This window comes from Choloepus didactylus, chromosome 15, assembly GCF_015220235.1.
Source record: "Choloepus didactylus isolate mChoDid1 chromosome 15, mChoDid1.pri, whole genome shotgun sequence".
Classification (NCBI taxonomy): domain Eukaryota; kingdom Metazoa; phylum Chordata; class Mammalia; order Pilosa; family Megalonychidae; genus Choloepus; species Choloepus didactylus.
Genome location: NC_051321.1, coordinates 11,102,057 through 11,107,393, shown reverse-complemented (window position 1 = coordinate 11,107,393; position 5,337 = coordinate 11,102,057). Strand labels below are relative to the sequence as shown.

Sequence of the window (5,337 nt, the reverse complement as noted above, 5' to 3'; positions counted from 1 at the left end):
ACATAGCTCTGGATTAACAGGCATATTAGTTGTTTCTTTATTAAAGGCCGGAATCCTGAAAGTGTTCTCTATGTGTTAGCATATGAATCAACAATGAAAGACTTTCTCAGTGGACAAAGGGGAAAAGAAAGGCAGCTCCGATGGTGTCACATTTCCCTCAGCCCTGCTGTTGGGGAAAGGAACGTCCTCCTCCAACAAACGGAGGGCGGCCCAGTTCACCATTTTCCTCGCAGGAGTCAGAAGTGGCCTCGTTCAATGGTCCAGAATGGGAAGAAGCCACCACTTCCGCTGTGAGGGGGACTGGCAGTGGATTGGGTTTGGAGTCTGGCTTAGGTCCTATCCGCTCAACCTGTCCTGGCAGAGAGGTTGGCCCAAATGAGGGGATTCTTTGCTGCCACGTGTGCTCTGAGGCTCAGGTGGCACCGTGAATTCAACACCGCGACTGTTCTTGTAGGAAAACCCATTGGCCATAAATCTTAATTTACAAAATGGTTGTGAGGAGCTATCACCGGTTGAGGGTTTGCTATGTGGCCGGCACAGTGCTAGGAGCTCTAAAGGGATTCTCTCTATCTCCCCTATAAGGTAGTTTCCATTGTCATATTCTAACTTTGCAGATAAGGGAACTGACTTCCAAGGGCCAGAGAGCCAACCAAAGGAGCGCAGCTGGTCAGCAGCACAGCCGTGATTTGAACAGGGACTGTCAGCTTCAGAGCACCCATCTCTGTTGTGCTAGGCTGCCTGCCAGATCCCTTCAAGGGGCTATTTATGACTCTTTGGGAAAAGATTCCCTGGGACAGGACTCCCCAGAGTCAAAGGCAACCTCTGTGCACTGAATAATGACACTAGAACAGGAACCGATTTATACCGAACAATGGATCTGGAACTTTCAGTGTGTATCAGAATCACTTGGAGGGTTTGTTAAAATACAGACTGCCAAGCCAGTGACTCGGCAGGTTTGGGGTGAGGCCTGAGTATTTGCATTTCTAACAAGTTCCCAGGTGAAACTGATGCTGCTGGGATCTGGATCATGCTTTGAGAACTGCTGGTATAGAGAAGAGTGGACTGTGCCCAGATGTTGTCTCAGTAGGGGCATAGCAACCTGGATGACACCAGCTGGGAACGTGGGAGGACTGATGCTGTCTCTTGTCTGTTCCAAGGGCCTTCATGCCACCCCTTTCATTTTGACTGCTTACGGTTTGTTCTAAAAGACCCACCTTTCTGAATTCAGCCACAGTCTTACACAGTGAGGTTTGGGGTCAGTGGCTCTAGAGCAGACAATCTAATACCTCCTTGGGCTATGGCTCCGAGCCCGGTACACAGGAGGGTTTGCTAAGCCCCCAGGGGCCTGCTCTCGGATGATGAAATCCAGGGGATCCCAGCACATGGCCTTGTGCTGGGCCGGATGAAGAGCCGACAAGACTTTTCCCCAGCCCCATCTCATTCCACTTCTCTTCAGAATTGGAGATGCACTGACCCATCCCAGAACTGACAAGAGAAGGCAGCAGAAAAATAAGATTACATACAGAAATGGGGGTTTTATGCAAGAAAATCAAGAAATCAACTCATACTCTCTTTGCATGGCCAGTCACTCACCCCAGTTCTATCCATAGTGGGTGCACACGAAATTTTGCTAGGCAACCGGCCTGAAAAGTGAACCTCCACATGGGAGCCCCCCCAGAGGTGGGACTATTTAAAGACTGTGTTGTGCCTAATCTTACTTTCAGAATTTCCTTTCCTTATGACATCAAACATATTAAAACTCAGCCAATCCCACTTTAAATCTAATCACTTTTGTTTTCAATCTTGAAAGGAATTTTATAATTTTGCTTTTGAAATCATTTAGCTACAAGAAATGTTGAATAATATTGTATAATTGGCTATGATTTCTTAGCAATTGTGTATATTTGGGAATTTTTTTGTAAAGTGAAAAAACTCTAACCTCTGTTAGTTTTAAATGACATGCAATTTGAACACGAAATTTAATAATTAAGGAAGTTGACAAAATGTTGCATTATGTGTGGATATGTGTTTAGACGTTTGTTCATGTCAATATTGTCTTTTGCTTATTTTGATGCTAATAGATTATTTTTTCTGGTTTTAATCCTTTTCAAAGGCCTGTAAATCCAGGCACTTTTTATTGTTTTATGTTTAAAATATTGCTGCCTGCAGGCAATGTGGAAATGCTCTTTCTGCAAAGCATGCCTCTCATGTCAAATCTTTAGGGTTCATATCCTCACCTCCAAGTCTAAGTACAAATATCATCTACTTTACTAGGCCACGGTGACCACCCCTCCCTTCCCCAGTCTCCTTTACTGGGCTCTGCTTTGCTCTTTTTTTCATAGCACTGATCACCTTCAATTTACTGATTTATGATGCCTATTGTTTACTGCCTCTTCCTCCCACCCCATCCCCACCTTCCCATCCAGACTGAACATAAACTTTGCGAGGACAGGAATCTTTGTTTTTGTTTTCATTTTAACTGATATATCCCAAGTAACTAGAATAGTGCTTGGGCAGTAGCAGGCCCTCCTTAAATTTTTTTTTTTTTTCCTGTTTGAAAACATTTTATTAAACATTTTTGGAGTACTGCTTCCCACCTTCAAATTTTAGGAATAAAAAAACATTTTAATAAAACCAAATCTATACTAAAGACACATCCCTTTGTGTGAAGAAATATGAATGAAATGTGTATTAATATGTAGAAGTAAAGTATTTCACTGCAGAAATACCTTTAAATATCTCAAAAGCATGATAAATTCTAAACACTCTAAGACCGTGTAGCTATTCCAATGTTTTTGGAAACGGTGAGCAATCAACCTGATCTATGGCTTGAGATTTGTTTCCATGCTTGTCTCTTGAGTTTCCTCCCCGTGAGAGCTTTTCATCGTTTTCTCAGTGTTTGCTGAAGTTGGTGGATGATGCTAAGAAGAATGTGAAACTGTTTCCGTCTCAATTCCAGCTTCTCTTCAACCCTTTCTTTAATATGTGAAAGACACTCCAGTTCTTCTCCCAGAGCCTCTAGTTCCTGTAATGTCTCATGCCTGTTCTAGACGATGCTGTATCACTTTTGCCACAGCACCACATTCTTGGCGATTTTTTCGTGTTCGCTTTGCTTGAAGAATTTGCTTTTCGTACCTGCAATTTTTTATGTGCTCCAGTGATGCTACATTCTATTTCTTTGTAAATTTTTTCATGATTTTCCATTTCTCTGAGATTCGTATCATATACCAACAAGGTTTTGCCCATTGAAAATTTACATTGCGACAGTGTGCTGGGCATTTGTTGATACTGGCTATATCCCTCTTTCCTGGAACCCAGAGATGCACCATTTAATGAAGCTCTTTACTAGCAGATTAATTCTCTGGTCATCTCCAGCACCATCTGCATCAGTCAGGAGACGCTTCCTTGTGACTTCGTCGTCAGTCGCAGGTGCCATGGCGTGGAGGCGGCGGGGGTCCGAGCCCCACGATGCAGCCGGGCCAACCGCCCTGGAGGAAGAGGTGGCGCCCGCAGCCCCAGCTCCCACGCCTGAGCCGCGCTGCCGCCGCCGCTCTTTAAATATTTGTATAATAAAAATGTGGATTGAGGTGGGGAGCTCAAGTAGGAGCCTTTTGTTATGCAGCTGACGGCCAGGAAAGAGGCTTGCTCTTGTTTTGAATAATAATGTCTAGGAGATTTGCTTGCAGCAGGTCCACGTCCCCAGTGGGTAAGGTTTCCGGGTCCAGCCCTGGGAGCAGATCTTTGTGGGCGCCCCTCCCTGTCCGGTCCTGCACCCCCAAACCTGAGATGGAATCCTGCCTGGGATGTGGAGAGAGGGAAAGAGTTGAGGAGACTAAGGAGCAGGGGCAGAGGGAAAGGAGAGAGGGCACAGAGAGATGGAAGGAAGCCTCTGCAAGCCAGCCCGGGTCTTGCGCCCACAACAGGGAGTTGCACAGGCCAGAGAGCCCCTCAGAACCCCCTGCCCACCCCCATTCCAATGCAGAACAGGTCAGGGAGCCTGAGGTCTCAGGTGGGTCGGACACCTTCTGGGAATCCTTCTATGAGCTTGGCTGGCCACAGTAATAGTCAGACCCCACACTGTGGACAGCACACTTGCGTCCTCCACCCTGCACAGGATGGTTGGCATTGGGCTGTGGCAGGAGTTCTGGGCCTTTGCCCAGGTGCTGACATCTGCAGCGGGGGCAGCAAGGACTCCATTGGGAAGGTTGGTGGGGTCCATGGGAGTGAGGGTGGACCACCCTCCTTTACCAGAGGGGGTTGCAGTGGTTAAACAGATTCTGGGCCTTACCAGCTTTTCTGTAAACTCCTGCTTGACTATTCACATACCATGATCTTCAAATGGCCAAGTACATATATATATACACATATATATATATATCAACCCAAAGTTTCTATAACTGCACCTGTGTCACTAATGAGGAAATAGGAATTAAGTAAGGTGAATTGTACCATGCCTGTTATATGGCAGAGCTTGAACTCAAAACTGGGTTTCTCGAATTTCCAGAATCAGCCCTGTACGCACAACCCTGGAAGGGTGCTGTGAGAGTGCTCTGTGAATGTTCACGCTGTCACCTGGTTTCCCGTGGTCATGGCTTCCAGGTGGTCACAACATGCTGTAGGGCAAACTCACACTGTCATGTGCTTTTCCCACTGTCATGTGATTGCACACTGTCCAGTGCTGTTACATGAAATCACACTACTGCGTGGCTGTTCCTGCTTATCCACGTCCAGAACCGTCCTGCCCCTCGAGGCTGAGATGTGCTGCAGCAGGCCTTGCTCCAGCAGCAGGACGATTTCAGCTGACCCACGGACTCACAATTGGCAGTATGGCAGCCATGCCTCAGCTCCCTCTAAGTTGCCTCTTCCTGGAATTCTAACCTGCTTCCCTAGCTTGCCGACATCAGTTGCATCTTTTCTAATGAGGCAAATGAAGCCCACTTCCCCATCAGGAGGTCGGTGACAGCCTGGGAGAGCACCAGGCCTGAGCTTCTCCACTGGCCACTCCAACTCAGCACTTACTCTGGGTCACCCATCCCCACGATATTCACCTTTATTGCCAAAATAGGCCCAGGATGCACTTTCAAAGGAGCCAAATGCTGCTTCTCTTCAGGAACCTCATTCCCCTGGCTTCCTGGCAGAGATAACTGTTTGCCACTAAGGGAGGGCCTTCAAGTTAACTAGTGCTTAACTGGAAGGCCTGAGGGGTGGGGGGGGTGGGGGGTTCTGGGCCAAGGAAGAGCAGTCATATACTGTCATATCTATCCTTTCACTCATCCAGTGAGTCACTGCTCCATTCATTGCACATTTGTTCAGGTATTCATTTGTTCCTCGATGTTT

General features: G+C 46.8%; 1 pseudogene; it reads right to left on the bottom strand.

The window, feature by feature from the left end:
* Window positions 1-2,822: 2,822 nt before the first annotated feature.
* LOC119510776 lies at window positions 2,823-3,436 on the bottom strand (annotated as a pseudogene).
* Between the last annotated feature and the right edge of the window lie 1,901 nt (window positions 3,437-5,337).